The sequence below is a fragment of the Lissotriton vulgaris genome, chromosome 2_1 (genome assembly GCF_964263255.1).
Source record: "Lissotriton vulgaris chromosome 2_1, aLisVul1.2, whole genome shotgun sequence".
NCBI classification, from domain to species: domain Eukaryota; kingdom Metazoa; phylum Chordata; class Amphibia; order Caudata; family Salamandridae; genus Lissotriton; species Lissotriton vulgaris.
In genome coordinates, this window is record NC_141687.1 from 1,793,612,238 (window position 1) to 1,793,629,395 (window position 17,158).

The window sequence follows — 17,158 nt, forward strand, 5'->3', positions numbered from 1 at the left end:
AAAGGAAAGAATGCTTGGCCTGCCAGCGCGATTTTTTGTAGCGTGGATCCAGAATAGTAGCACAAATGTAATGCTGATCTGAGTGGATCATTTTAAGACGTTCATCACCTTGTAGGTGCTCTAATAATTTCTCAGCCAGAACAAAAGAGTCTTGTTTTTTTTCATCTTTTTCAAACACAGAACACACCTCCTTCAGTTGGTGCTCCAGCATGTACAACAATGGGATAGCTTTTCCCAAATTACAGTCCTCCTTGCTGAATGCACGCGTGAAGAACTCAAAAGGACGAAGCATGCGTGTCAGGCTTTTAACTATGTTCCATTGCGCCGCACCCATCCTCAGGTCCTCCTTCTGAGCTGTACCCTGTGTTAAGAAATAGTGATCGAGTAAAGTATACTGCTCATACAGATGCTCAAGCATGTAGAAGGTTGAGTTCCAACGTGTTACCACCTCCTGGATGAGTGCTTTCACTGGCATTTGACGTTGATATAGCAGGCTCCTCAGCTGCTTCTGGGCCTTAAAAGAATGGCTGAAATGGTTGCACATTTTTCGGCAGGTGTCCAATACTCTGTACGCTGCACTGTCTTTATTACCCAAGAATTTTTGGACAACCAGGTTTATACAGTGCGCCAAACACGGCACTCTGAAATAGTCACCCAGCTTCATGGCCTTAACTATATTGGCGCCATTGTCCGTGGAAACATAACCAACCAGGCGTTTTTTTGGGGACAGCCAGTTAAGGACCTTTGTGTTAAAGACATCCAAAATGTTTTCTGCTGTGTGACGTTTCTCCAAACCAAACATGGCTAGTGTTGCATGTTTCCGAGCAGCTTTAAAAACAATGTCCGGGTCAACACCTGCGTTTAGCTTTGCTTTAGCCCCTGAAAAAGAGACCCAGTGTGCAGTGATGCACATGTAATCAGCGCCTGAGCCACTGGTCCACATGTCTGTTGTCAGATGTATAGTGTGAACAGCACTCTTCTGCAAAGCTGCCCCAATCACCTTCAGAACATCTTCATGTAGTGCTGGAACCGCAACTCGGGCAAAATAGAACCGGCTAGGAACCTTCCATTTAGGGCAGAGCGCTGCCACTAATTCTAAAAAACCAAACCCTTCTACAAAAGAAAAAGGGAGAAGGTCCAGAGCTAGCATTTTAGCCAGCTTAGTGTTATACAGACGCGTCAGTGGGTGGTTGCGTTCATATTGTGCTTCTGAAAACAACATCTTTTTAATGTTGCCCTGGACCAAGGATTTACGGGATGATGATGATATCTTCGGCCCAGTTACGCTCGCTGATGAACTTTTTCGCATTGATGTCTCACTCTCTCCCACACTCTTAGTGTGGCTCAAATGGGGTGTGCTGCTGACAGGGGTACTGGGTGCAAGTGAAGTGTTTGAATCGTCTTTTTCCTCCTCGTCATCATCAGATGAAAAATCAACGTTTTCATTACGTGCAATTTGGGCTTCCTTGACCGCCTCTAGTTGCGCAAACCATTGGACAGGGTGCCCTCTCCTAAGATGACCTCTCTGGCCTCCGGTACCATAGTTGGTACCAAACTTACCACGACTAACTCGAAGCTTACAAATGCTACAAATGGCTACGTTTTCCTTTTTTGGGCAAACACTAAAGAAGTCCCAAACTGGAGACTTGAAATGTCTTTGGGGGCCGGAGGAGGCGGCGATACTGGTGGTGGTGGTCCTGCTGCTAATGCCAGATGAAGTGGAGGATGTGGATTGCCGAACTTCAGTACGTTTTGCACTTTCACCAACACTAATTGAGGTCGAGGTGGATGGAGGTCCCTTCTTGCGAGTAAGAAATATGGAAGCGGTAGGTGTTGGTGTACTAGTTAACTCCAAATCTAATGATTGTTGTGTTTCCATTTCCATTGCCTCCTCGTCGACATCATCATCACGCTCAGCAGCTTCTCGGGATAGGGTCAAAATGTCTCTTTGCTGCATGCCCGCTGGGGCTGCAGTGACCTTTATGATGACTGCCTCATCTTCGTCATCGTGAGAGGCTTCACCAGCAGCAGTATCCGTCACTTCTTGTTGAGCCTCATCACACTCCATAGCTATGAGTTTTTCGACGACCTTCCTTTTACGCTTAGGTACCTTTGTCAGATCATGGTGTGCTTCACTCTCAGACGGCAGTGGTGCTGGTTCCCAATTAGGATCCGTTTCATCAGAAGGAGGTGCGCTTGAAGAAGATGTAGACACCAACCTTGATCTTTTCCTTGCTAGGGATGTGGTAGACAATGAATGATCATCAGGAGGAGTGGCTTCCAATGATACCTCGGCTTGATTGTCGATTTCCTGATGTGCCCCTACTAACGGAGGAACAACTATTGTGGGCACTTGTGACCCTCCATGCACCTCTGCTTGCGCATCTCCTTGCGCCGCCTCTCCTTCCACATGTACTTGGGCTTGTACTTGCACATGGTGTTGTTGTTGCGTCTGTGGTTGTTCAACACTTGTCAGATGAGTTACAACAACCTGTGTTGATTCAGGGACATTGCTGCTACTTTCTTGCGATGAGCCAACATCACTGGTCGATGGTGATTGGAGAAGTACACTGACTGCCTCTGAAGCACTCAAGGGCTTTGACTTAAGTTGGCGTGGTGGTGGAGGCACTGAACCCAATGGAGCGGGGGTGCTGCTCCCAGCTTGGTTCCCAGCAGATCCTGCTGCTGCTGCAGGCGTACTTCTTTTTTTGCTCCCAAAAAACGCTGCGGCCGGCACATCAGCCTCCTTGGTAACTTGCTTCTTCTGCTCCTTACTAGCAACTTTCTTGCTAGAGGAGCTACGGAGACCTTTTTTTGGGGCCATTTTCTTCAGAGCAGGTCAGACAGCAGGCCGCAGTTGCACAAATTGTAGAGTTGTCTGAGGCCAGACGTGACGTCGCGTGACGTTATGCTGCACACACACACCGCTGCAGGACTTCTTCCTGGCACTGGTGGTTCTCTTGAGTCTTGTGCACCTAAAAACAATGGAAGACAGAGGAACATCAGTTCAGTTATACACCCCAAAAAAATCGAGAAAAAAAACTAAAAAATCAGCACAATCCCATTTCATCCATGCCCTCCATGATGTTTAAGTTCGAGACACCCCACAGAAAGACTAGGCCCATGCAAGACTCAATACCCCTGGTGAAAAGGCCACAAGTACAGCCCCCAAAAACGAAAATCACTGAAAAATCAGCACAATCCCATTCCATCCATGCCCTCCATGATGTTTAAATTCAAGACACCCCACAGAAAGACTAGGCCCATGCAAGACTCACTACCCCTGGGCATAAAGGTTGAAAAGTACGCAAAATGGTTGCAGGCCTAACAACAATGCCTGCATTCAAAATGGCCACTTACCTCCCAGCACATGGCCAGGGCCTGTAGCAGCACTCAAAATGGCCCCCAGCCACATGGCCTGTCCCTCCCCATGAACACCCCCAAAAAACGAAAATCACTGAAAAATCAGCGCAATCCCATTCCATCCATGCCCTCCATGATGTTTAAGTTCAAGACACCCCACAGAAAGACTAGGCTCATGCTAGACTCAATACCCCTGGTGAAAAGGCCACAAGTACAGCCCCCAAAAACGAAAATCACTGAAAAATCAGCACAATCCCATTCCATCCATGCCCTCCATGATGTTTAAATTCAAGACACCCCACAGAAAGACTAGGCCCATGCAAGACTCACTACCCCTGGGCATAAAGGTTGAAAAGTAGGCAAAATGGTTGCAGGCCTAACAACAATGCCTGCATTCAAAATGGCCACTTGCCTCCCAGCACATGGCCAGGGCCTGTAGCAGCACTCAAAATGGCCCCCAGCCACATGGCCTGTCCCTTCCCATGAACACCCCCAAAAATCGAAAAACACTGCAAAATCAGCACAATCCCATTCCATCCATGCCCAGACTAGGCCCATGCAAGACTCACTACCCCTGGGCATAAAGGTTGAAAAGTAGGCAAAATGGTTGCAGGCCTAACAACAATGCCTGCATTCAAAATGGCCACTTGCCTCCCAGCACATGGCCAAGGCCTGTAGCAGCACTCAAAAGGGCCCCCAGCCACATGGCCTGTCCCTCCCCATGAACACCCCCAAAAATAAAAAAAACACTGCAAAATCAGCACAATCCCATTCCATCCATGCCCTCCATGATGTTTAAGTTCAAGACACCCCACAGAAAGACTAGGCCCATGCAAGACTCAATACCCCTGGTGAAAAGGCCACAAGTACAGCCCCAAAAAACGAAAATCACTGACAAATCAGCACAATCCCATTCCATCCATGCCCTCCATGATGTTTAAGTTCAAGACACCCCACAGAAAGACTAGGCCCATGCAAGACTCACTACCCCTGGGCATAAAGGTTGAAAAGTAGGCAAAATGGTTGCAGGCCTAACAACAATGCCTGCATTCAAAATGGCCACTTGCCTCCCAGCACATGGCCAGGGCCTGTAGCAGCACTCAAAATGGCCCCCAGCCACATGGCCTGTCCCTCCCCATGAACACCCCCAAAAATCGAAAAACACTGCAAAATCAGCACAATCCCATTCCATCCATGCCCTCCATGATGTTTAAGTTCAAGACACCCCACAGAAAGACTAGGTCCATGCAAGACTCAATACCCCTGGTGAAAAGGCCACAAGTACAGCCCCAAAAAATGAAAATCACTGAAAAATCAGCACAATCCCATTCCATCCATGCCCTCCATGATGTTTAAGTTCAAGACACCCCACAGAAAGACTAGGCCCATGCAAGACTCACTACCCCTGGGCATAAAGGTTAAAAAGTAGGCAAAATGGTTGCAGGCCTAACAACAATGCCTGCATTCAAAATGGCCACTTGCCTCCCAGCACATGGCCAGGGCCGGTAGCAGCACTCAAAATGGCCCCCAGCCACATGGCCTGTCCCTCCCCATGAACACCCCCAAAAATCGAAAAACACTGAAAAATCAGCACAATCCCATTCCATCCATGCCCTCCATGATGTTTAAGTTCAAGACACCCCACAGAAAGACTAGGCCCATGCAAGACTCAATACCCCTGGTGAAAAGGCCACAAGTACAGCCCCAAAAAACGAAAATCACTGACAAATCAGCACAATCCCATTCCATCCATGCCCTCCATGATGTTTAAGTTCAAGACACCCCACAGAAAGACTAGGCCCATGCAAGACTCACTACCCCTGGGCATAAAGGTTGAAAAGTAGGCAAAATGGTTGCAGGCCTAACAACAATGCCTGCATTCAAAATGGCCACTTGCCTCCCAGCACATGGCCAGGGCCTGTAGCAGCACTCAAAATGGCCCCCAGCCACATGGCCTGTCCCTCCCCATGAACACCCCCAAAAATCGAAAAACACTGCAAAATCAGCACAATCCCATTCCATCCATGCCCTCCATGATGTTTAAGTTCAAGACACCCCACAGAAAGACTAGGTCCATGCAAGACTCAATACCCCTGGTGAAAAGGCCACAAGTACAGCCCCAAAAAATGAAAATCACTGAAAAATCAGCACAATCCCATTCCATCCATGCCCTCCATGATGTTTAAGTTCAAGACACCCCACAGAAAGACTAGGCCCATGCAAGACTCACTACCCCTGGGCATAAAGGTTAAAAAGTAGGCAAAATGGTTGCAGGCCTAACAACAATGCCTGCATTCAAAATGGCCACTTGCCTCCCAGCACATGGCCAGGGCCGGTAGCAGCACTCAAAATGGCCCCCAGCCACATGGCCTGTCCCTCCCCATGAACACCCCCAAAAATCGAAAAACACTGAAAAATCAGCACAATCCCATTCCATCCATGCCCTCCATGATGTTTAAGTTCAAGACACCCCACAGAAAGACTAGGCCCAGGCTAGACTCAATACCCCCGGTGAAAAGGCCACAAGTACAGCCCCCAAAAACGAAAATCACTGAAAAATCAGCACAATCCCATTCCATCCATGCCCTCCATGATGTTTAAATTCAAGACACCCCACAGAAAGACTAGGCCCATGCAAGACTCACTACCCCTGGGCATAAAGGTTGAAAAGTAGGCAAAATGGTTGCAGGCCTAACAACAATGCCTACATTCAAAATGGCCACTTGCCTCCCAGCACATGGCCAGGGCCTGTAGCAGCACTCAAAATGGCCCCCAGCCATTGCACAGCTATGTGCCGCTGTTTTAGCGTGCACTTAAGATTCATTTTTTATCAGTCTTTCATAGTAAACCATTTTTGTCCAATCTTTGAGTTCCTTTTTAGAAAAACATTTTAGTTCATTGTTAGTCTTCATTCCACCAATCGGGTTCAGGTGCCAATTTTCAATTTTCTGACATTCAAACTGAGCCAATCCAGGCTTCTTTGAAAGAATGCGATAAATGCAAGAAGTCCTTCACAAGTAGACGTTTATTGTGCAGATAAAAAACCCAATGCATTTCGGGCCTCCATGTGCCCTTCTTCGGGGGTCACTGCAATTTAATCACAATACAAAACACATTATTTAGTATCTAAAAAGTGCCACCTTTCAACATCATTCCCTCATTAGTATAAATCGCAGTAATCTTTACGTTACTCTCTGATGCTCTATGTACATGTGTCAACCATCGAGTACTACAGTCCTCTAACACCTAATGTATTACATACAGGTTGTGAATCCAAGTATTCAACATCGTTCCTTCTCTTTTACATCGTACCAATTATTAACCCTCCCATCCGGCGTGCGCGTGTTCCGTCCTATTAGCCCTCTGTGTTCAGAGTTATTCACATTAATCAAACCTTACGCGCTGCTTAATACTAAAGATTAAACCATTCTAACTGCACTGTGCTCGCCGTAAGTGATATTCTTAAGAACACAAGCCATGCCTTCCCTGTTGAATTGTTTTGTAAACCACTAAACAAACATATCATCCTTCTACCGTTACGCTTACCTAATGCAACGATCTTACAGCGCCTAGCGTCCTCATCCTGATTCTACGGACTTGTGTAACGGATCATTTACCACCCACGTGTTATTTAAAGACCCTCCTCCCTGGTATTCTGCCTCCCGATTCGCCTGTAACCCAAGCGCTTCTTAATGCGTCATGACTTTAATCTCTTAGTGAACCACATCTCCCATTATGCATCATTCAAGAGGTTGACATCGTTCGTGAACATACAGTATTCAAAATTCATTATTACATGTCCATTCTGATTTAAAACCTTAATAAATGAATGTGTGTCTTTTTTAGTCTTGCGAGGGACTCCGGTGTTTGCTCCGATTGTGTGAATCATAAACACTCTTCTTTCTATTCTCATTTTTAACCTTTGCTGCGGGTGCAATCCCTAGGTAGGGCTAAAGTTACGAAGATTTTTGAAAGTGGAGGGATGCACACCAATTTTAAACCAACATATCTTTGTTCTTCACATTTAATCTGCCTTTGATTCATATTGCGTGCAAATCAGATTGTGAGACATGCCCTGCTGCCACCAGTTAAGAAACATGTGAAACGAGGTACTTTTATACAGCCCCTAAGCCAAATGCACAGCTATGTGCCGCTGTTTTAGCGTGCACTTAAGATTCATTTTTTATCAGTCTTTCATAGTAAACCATTTTTGTCCAATCTTTAAGTTCCTTTTTAGAAAAACATTTTAGTTCATTGTTAGTCTTCATTCCACCAATCGGTTTCAGGTGCCAATTTTCAATTTTCTGACATTCAAACTGAGCCAATCCAGGCTTCTTTGAAAGAATGCAATAAATGCAAGAAGTCCTTCACAAGTAGATGTTTATTGTGCAGATAAAAAACCCAATGCATTTCAGGCCTCCATGTGCCCTTCTTCGGGGGTCACTGCAATTTAATCACAATACAAAACACATTATTTAGTATCTAAAAAGTGCCACCTTTCAACATCATTCCCTCATTAGTATAAATCGCAGTAATCTTTACCTTACTCTCTGATGCTCTATGTACATGTGTCAACCATTAGGTAAGCGTAACGGTAGAAGGATGATATGTTTGTTTAGTGGTTTACAAAACAATTCAACAGGGAAGGCATGGCTTGTGTTCTTAAGAATATCACTTACGGCGAGCACGGTGCAGTTAGAATGGTTTAATCTTTAGTATTAAGCAGCGTGTAAGGTTTGATTAATGTGAATAACTCTGAACACAGAGGGCTAATAGGACGGAACACGCGCACGCCTGATGGGAGGGTTAATAATTGGTACGATGTATAAGAGAAGGAACGATGTTGAATACTTGGATTCACAACCTGTATGTAATACATTAGGTGTCAGAGGACTGTAGTACTCGATGGTTGACACATGTACATAGAGCATCAGAGAGTAACGTAAAGATTACTGCGATTTATACTAATGAGGGAATGATGTTGAAAGGTGGCACTTTTTAGATACTAAATAATGTGTTTTGTATTGTGATTAAATTGCAGTGACCCCCGAAGAAGGGCACATGGAGGCCCGAAATGCATTGGGTTTTTTATGTGCACAATAAACGTCTACTTGTGAAGGACTTCTTGCATTTATCGCATTCTTTCAAAGAAGCCTGGATTGGCTCAGTTTGAATGTCAGAAAATTGAAAATTGGCACCTGAACCCGATTGGTGGAATGAAGACTAACAATGAACTAAAATGTTTTTCTAAAAAGGAACTTAAAGATTGGACAAAAATGGTTTACTATGAAAGACTGATAAAAAATGAATCTTAAGTGCACGCTAAAACAGCGGCACATAGCTGTGCATTTGGCTTAGGGGCTGTATAAAAGTCCCTCGTTTCACACAATTCTTTTTTCCCATGCCAATACGCCATTGGGTCAGCATTAACATAGACCTCTGTTGAGTCATTCAGATAGTCCTTGACCATCGAATCAAGGTTCTCCTCCAAGGTTCCTCCTCTTTGCTTAGCTGTTGCTGTGACCTTTTGAGAACCAAACCCAAGCCGAGCTAGCCAATCCTCTTCAGCCTCCAATGTTACTGTTGCGTCTGGTGGTGCAGATGATCCGGTTGCCGGTCTCTTTAACAGCTGAGAGGTCACTTGTGCCGCAGCCACAGGTGCAGAAGAGGATTGTTGTGACTGGGGATGGCCTGCTGATGCTGATGTACTGCCTTCTCCTTCAATTTGCTGCCGTTCTCTTTCAAACCTCTTGGCTGAGGAGGCTATCCACCGTTTGTAACTTGTAACATCTTCATCAGCAAAAGGAAAGAATGCTTGGCCTGCCAGCGCCTTTTTGTAGCGTGGATCCAGAATAGTAGCACAAATGTAATGCTGATCTGAGTGGATCATTTTAAGACGTTCATCACCTTGTAGGTGCTCTAATAATTTCTCAGCCAGAACAAAAGAGTCTTGTTTTTTTTCATCTTTTTCAAACACAGAACACACCTCCTTCAGTTGGTGCTCCAGCATGTACAACAATGGGATAGCTTTTCCCAAATTACAGTCCTCCTTGCTGACTGCACGCGTGAAGAACTCAAAAGGACGAAGCATGCGTATCAGGCTTTTAACTATGTTCCATTGCGCCGCACCCATCCTCAGGTCCTCCTTCTGAGCTGTACCCTGTGTTAAGAAATAGTGATCAAGTACCATATACTGCTCATACAGATGCTCAAGCATGTAGAAGGTTGAGTTCCAACGTGTTACCACCTCCTGGATGAGTGCTTTCTCTGGCATTTGACGTTGATATAGCAGGCTCCTCAGCTGCTTCTGGGCCTTAAAAGAATGGCTGAAATGGTTGCACATTTTTCGGCAGGTGTCCAATACTCTGTACGCTGCACTGTCTTTATTACCCAAGAATTTTTGGACAACCAGGTTTATACAGTGCGCCAAACACGGCACTCTGAAATAGTCACCCAGCTTCATGGCCTTAACTATATTGGCGCCATTGTCCGTGGAAACATAACCAACCTGGCGTTTTTTTGGGGACAGCCAGTTAAGGACCTTTGTGTTAAAGACATCCAAAATGTTTTCTGCTGTGTGACGTTTCTCCAAACCAAACATGGCTAGTGTTGCATGTTTCCGAGCAGCTTTAAAAACAATGTCCGGGTCAACACCTGCGTTTAGCTTTGCTTTAGCCCCTGAAAAAGAGACCCAGTGTGCAGTGATGCACATGTAATCAGCGCCTGAGCCACTGGTCCACATGTCTGTTGTCAGATGTATAGTGTGAACAGCACTCTTCTGCAAAGCTGCCCCAATCACCTTCAGAACATCTTCATGTAGTGCTGGAACCGCAACTCGGGCAAAATAGAACCGGCTAGGAACCTTCCATTTAGGGCAGAGCGCTGCCACTAATTCTAGAAAACCAAACCCTTCTACAAAAGAAAAAGGGAGAAGGTCCAGAGCTAGCATTTTGGCCAGCTTAGTGTTATACAGACGCGTCAGTGGGTGGTTGCGTTCATATTGTGCTTCTGAAAACAACATCTTTTTAATGTTGCCCTGGACCAAGGATTTATGGGATGATGATGATATCCTCGGCCCAGTTACGCTCGCTGATGAACTTTTTCGTATTGATGTCTCACTCTCTCCCACACTCTTAGTGTGGCTCAAATGGGGTGTGCTGCTGACAGGGGTACTGGGTGCAAGTGAAGTGTTTGAATCGTCTTTTTCCTCCTCGTCATCATCAGATGAAAAATCAACGTTTTCATTACGTGCAATTTGGGCTTCCTTGACCGCCTCTAGTTGCGCAAACCATTGGACAGGGTGCGCTCTCCTAAGATGACCTCTCTGGCCTCCGGTACCATAGTTGGTACCAAACTTACCACGACTAACTCGAAGCTTACAAATGCTACAAATGGCTACGTTTTCCTTTTTTGGGCAAACACTAAAGAAGTCCCAAACTGGAGACTTGAAATGTCTTTGGGGGCCGGAGGAGGCGGCGATACTGGTGGTGGTGGTCCTGCTGCTAATGCCAGATGAAGTGGAGGATGTGGATTGCCGAACTTCAGTACGTTTTGCACTTTCACCACCACTAATTGAGGTCGAGGTGGATGGAGGTCCCTTCTTGCGAGTAAGAAATATGGAAGCGGTAGGTGTTGGTGTACTAGTGAACTCCAAATCTAATGATTGTTGTGTTTCCATTTCCATTGCCTCCTCGTCGACATCATCATCACGCTCAGCAGCTTCTCGGAATAGGGTCAAAATGTCTGTTTGCTGCATGCCCGCTGGGGCTGCAGTGACCTTTATGATGACTGCCTCATCTTCGTCATCGTGAGAGGCTTCACCAGCAGCAGTATCCGTCACTTCTTGTTGAGCCTCATCACACTCCATAGCTATGAGTTTTTCGACGACCTTCCTTTTACGCTTAGGTACCTTTGTCAGATCATGGTGTGCCTCACTCTCAGACGGCAGTGGTGCTGGTTCCCAATTGGGATCCGTTTCATCAGAAGGAGGTGGGCTTGAAGAAGATGTAGACACCAACCTTGATCTTTTCCTTGCTAGGGATGTGGAAGACAATGAATGATCATCAGGAGGAGTGGCTTCCAATGATACCTCGGCTTGATTGTCGATTTCCTGATGTGCCCCTACTAACGGAGGAACAACTATTGTGGGCACTTGTGACCCTCCATGCACCTCTGCTTGCGCATCTCCTTGCGCTGCCTCTCCTTCCACATGTACTTGGGCTTGTACTTGCACATGGTGTTGTTGTTGCGTCTGTGGTTGTTCAACACTTGTCAGATGAGTTACAACAACCTGTGTTGATTCAGGGACATTGCTGCTACTTTCTTGCGATGAGCCAACATCACTGGTCGATGGTGATTGGAGAAGTACACTGACTGCCTCTGAAGCACTCAAGGGCTTTGACTTAAGTTGGCGTGGTGGTGGAGGCACTGAACCCAATGGAGCGGGGTGCTGCTCCCAGCTTGGTCCCCAGCAGATCCTGCTGCTGCTGCAGGCGTACTTCTTTTTTTGCTCCCAAAAAACGCTGCGGCCGGTACATCAGCCTCCTTGGTAACTTGCTTCTTCTGCTCCTTACTAGCAACTTTCTTGCTAGAGGAGCTACGGAGACCTTTTTTTGGGGCCATCTTCTTCAGAGCAGGTCAGACAGCAGGCCGCAGTTGCACGAATTGTAGAGTTGTCTGAGGCCAGACGTGACGTCGCGTGACGTTATGCTGCACACACACACCGCTGCAGGACTTCTTCCTGGCACTGGTGGTTCTCTTGAGTCTTGTGCACCTAAAAACAATGGAAGACAGAGGAACATCAGTTCAGTTATACACCCCAAAAAAATCGGAAAAAAAACTGAAAAATCAGCACAATCTCATTCCATCCATGCCCTCCATGATGTTTAAGTTCGAGACACCCCACAGAAAGACTAGGCCCATGCAAGACTCAATACCCCTGGTGAAAAGGCCACAAGTACAGCCCCCAAAAACGAAAATCACTGAAAAATCAGCACAATCCCATTCCATCCATGCCCTCCATGATGTTTAAATTCAAGACACCCCACAGAAAGACTAGGCCCATGCAAGACTCACTACCCCTGGGCATAAAGGTTGAAAAGTACGCAAAATGGTTGCAGGCCTAACAACAATGCCTGCATTCAAAATGGCCACTTGCCTCCCAGCACATGGCCAGGGCCTGTAGCAGCACTCAAAATGGCCCCCAGCCACATGGCCTGTCCCTCCCCATGAACACCCCCAAAAAACGAAAATCACTGAAAAATCAGCACAATCCCATTCCATCCATGCCCTCCATGATGTTTAAGTTCAAGACACCCCACAGAAAGACTAGGCCCATGCTAGACTCAATACCCCTGGTGAAAAGGCCACAAGTACAGCCCCCAAAAACGAAAATCACTGAAAAATCAGCACAATCCCATTCCATCCATGCCCTCCATGATGTTTAAATTCAAGACACCCCACAGAAAGACTAGGCCCATGCAAGACTCACTACCCCTGGGCATAAAGGTTGAAAAGTAGGCAAAACGGTTGCAGGCCTAACAACAATGCCTGCATTCAAAATGGCCACTTGCCTCCCAGCACATGGCCAGGGCCTGTAGCAGCACTCAAAATGGCCCCCAGCCACATGGCCTGTCCCTCCCCATGAACACCCCCAAAAATCGAAAAACACTGCAAAATCAGCACAATCCCATTCCATCCATGCCCAGACTAGGCCCATGCAAGACTCACTACCCCTGGGCATAAAGGTTGAAAAGTAGGCAAAATGGTTGCAGGCCTAACAACAATGCCTGCATTCAAAATGGCCACTTGCCTCCCAGCACATGGCCAGGGCCTGTAGCAGCACTCAAAAGGGCCCCCAGCCACATGGCCTGTCCCTCCCCATGAACACCCCCAAAAATCAAAAAACACTGCAAAATCAGCACAATCCCATTCCATCCATGCCCTCCATGATGTTTAAGTTCAAGACACCCCACAGAAAGACTAGGCCCATGCAAGACTCAATACCCCTGGTGAAAAGGCCACAAGTACAGCCACAAAAAACGAAAATCACTGAAAAATCAGCACAATCCCATTCCATCCATGCCCTCCATGATGTTTAAGTTCAAGACACCCCACAGAAAGACTAGGCCCATGCAAGACTCACTACCCCTGGGCATAAAGGTTGAAAAGTAGGCAAAATGGTTGCAGGCCTAACAACAATGCCTGCATTCAAAATGGCCACTTGCCTCCCAGCACATGGCCAGGGCCTGTAGCAGCACTCAAAATGGCCCCCAGCTACATGGCCTGTCCCTCCCCATGAACACCCCCAAAAATCGAAAAACACTGCAAAATCAGCACAATCCCATTCCATCCATGCCCTCCATGATGTTTAAGTTCAAGACACCCCACAGAAAGACTAGGCCCATGCAAGACTCAATAGCCCTGGTGAAAAGGCCACAAGTACAGCCCCAAAAAATGAAAATCACTGAAAAATCAGCACAATCCCATTCCATCCATGCCCTCCATGATGTTTAAGTTCAAGACACCCCACAGAAAGACTAGGCCCATGCAAGACTCACTACCCCTGGGCATAAAGGTTGAAAAGTAGGCAAAATGGTTGCAGGCCTAACAACAATGCCTGCATTCAAAATGGCCACTTGCCTCCCAGCACATGGCCAGGGCCGGTAGCAGCACTCAAAATGGCACCCAGCCACATGGCCTGTCCCTCCCCATGAACACCCCCAAAAATCCAAAAACACTGAAAAATCAGCACAATCCCATTCCATCCATGCCCTCCATGATGTTTAAGTTCAAGACACCCCACAGAAAGACTAGGCCCATGCTAGACTCAATACCCCTGGTGAAAAGGCCACAAGTACAGCCCCCAAAAACGAAAATCACTGACAAATCAGCACAATCCCATTCCATCCATGCCCTCCATGATGTTTAAATTCAAGACACCCCACAGAAAGACTAGGCCCATGCAAGACTCACTATCCCTGGGCATAAAGGTTGAAAAGTAGGCAAAATGGTTGCAGGCCTAACAACAATGCCTACATTCAAAATGGCCACTTGCCTCCCAGCACATGGCCAGGGCCTGTAGCAGCACTCAAAATGGCCCCCAGCCACATGGCCTGTCCCTCCCCATGAACACCCCCAAAAATCGAAAAACACTGCAAAATCAGCACAATCCCATTCCATCCATGCCCTCCATGATGTTTAAGTTCAAGACACCCCACAGAAAGACTAGGCCCATGCAAGACTCACTACCCCTGGGCATAAAGGTTGAAAAGTAGGCAAAATGGTTGCAGGCCTAACAACAATGCCTACATTCAAAATGGCCACTTGCCTCCCAGCACATGGCCAGGGCCTGCAGCAGCACTCAAAATGGCCCCCAGCCACATCGCCTGTCCCTCCCCATGAACACCCCCAAAAATCAAAAAACACTGCAAAATCAGCACAATCCCATTCCATCCATGCCCTCCATGATGTTTAAGTTCAAGACACCCCACAGAAAGACTAGGCCCATGCTAGACTCAAATACCCCTGGTGAAAAGGCCACAAGTACAGCCCCAAAAAACGAAAATCACTGTAAAATCAGCACAATCCCAATCCATCCATGCCCTCCATGATGTTTAAGTTCAAGACACCCCACAGAAAGACTCAGTCCACCCACCACTGAGTACCCCTGGGCAAAAGGCCCCAAAACAGCCCAAAAATCGAAAATTCCAAAATTGTAGTTGCAGCAACTGTAATGCCCCAAACAAACTTACTTGTAAAATTTCTAATCCAAAAGTGATCCAAAGAACGTCAAAAAGGCCTCAAATCCAAATATCCAGCAGCATCCACAAAAAGTAATCCTTCCAGCTCCAGATCCAGATGAAAAGTGACCAGGAGATGGACAAAGCACCGGGAGGAGCCTGCTGGACAGGAACAGGAAGTTGAAGACTGTGGGGCACTTCTTTCCTCCCACCCTCCTCCCCCTCCCCAAAATGGACTCCTCGCAAAAAAAGTGCAGGCAAATGTCAACCTAAGGAGTTATTCAGATAAAAATCATCATTTCAAGAAGGTTTATGCTGCTTGCTGGCGGATTTCTTGTGCAGAATTGCAAATTTTATATTTTCGCGTGTGCGAGATTGTTGCTGCTCGCCGCATCTCAAAGCTCGCAATTGCGAAGTACCGCGAGACGTGATCACGGCGTACTCGCGTTGACAAACGCTCGCTGTAAAAGTTGGCAAGCCGCGATTACGTAATCGCGCTTGCCAAATTCCCACGGGATCCCGCAGCAAGATCCAAAATGGCGCAGCACTCGCAAAATATTGAGAAAAACAACTCGGCAAACGATGATAAACGCCGCACGCCGCAAAATTGTATCACCAAGAAAAAAAAAATCCGCTGCGTGCGAATATGCGGATTTTGCGGGAATTTCGCAAATCTCGCGGATTGCGAATTTACCGAAAATCCGCAAAATCCGCGAGTGTAACGGATTTTCCGCCCATACTTAGTCTTGAATTTAAACATCATGGAGGGGCTGGATGGCATGGGATTGTGCTGATTTTTCTGTGATTTTAGTTTTTTTGTTTTTTGGCCTGTTGTGGACAGGCCATGTGGTTGGGGGCCATTTTGAGTGCTGCTACAGGCCCTGGCCATGTGCTGTGATGGAGGGGGCCATTTTGAATGCAGGCAGTGTTCTCAGGCCTGCACCCATTTTGCCTAGCTTTCATCCATTATGCCCAGGGGTAGTGAGTGGTGCATGGGCCTAGTCTTTCTGTGGGTTGTCTTAAATTTAAACATCATGGAGGGGCTGGATGGCATGGGATTGTGCTGATTTTTCTGTGATTTTCGTTTTTTTGGCCTGTTGTGGACAGGCCATGTGGTTGGGGGCCATTTTGAGTGCTGCTACAGGCCCTGGCCATGTGCTGTGATGGAGGGGGCCATTTTGAATGCAGGCAGTGTTCTCAGGCCTGCACCCATTTTGCCTAGTTTTCATCCATTATGCCCAGGGTTAGTGAGTGGTGCATGGGCCTAGTCTTTCTGTGGAGTGTCTTGAATTTTAAACATCATGGAGGGGCTGGATGGCTTGGGATTGTGCTGATTTTTCTGCGATTTTCGTTTTTTTGGCCTGTTGACGCCTTTTCACCAGGGGGTAGTGAGTGGTGCATGTGCCTAGTCTTTCTGTGAGTTGTCTTGAATTTAAACATCATGGAGGGGCTGGATGGCTTGGGATTGTGCTGATTTTTCTGTGATTTTCGTTTTTTTGGCCTGTTTTCACCAGGGGTAGTGACTAGTGAGTGTTGCATGTGCCTAGTCTTTCTGTGGGGTGTCTTGAATTTAAGCATCATGGAGGGCATGGGATTGTGCTGATTTTTCTGGGTTTTTTTCGATTTTTTTGGGGTGTATAACTGAACTGATGTTCCTCTGTCTTCCATTGCTTTTAGGTGCACAAGACTCAAGAGAACCACCAGTGCCAGGAAGAAGTCCTGCAGCGGTGTGTGTGTGCAGCATAACGTCACGCGACGTCACGTCTGGCCTCAGACAACTCTACAATTCGTGCAACTGCGGCCTGCTGTCTGACCTGCTCTGAAGAAGAAGGCCCAAAAAAAAGGTCTCCGTAGCTCCTCTAGCAAGAAAGTTGCTAGTAAGGAGCAGAAGAAGCAAGTTACCAAGGAGGCTGGTGTGCCGGCCGCCGCGTTTTTTGGGAGCAGAAAAATAAAGTACGCCTGCAGCAGCAGCAGGATCTGCTGGGGACCAAGCTGGGAGCAGCACCCCCACTCCATTGGGTTCAGTGCCACCACCACCACGCCAACTTAAGTCA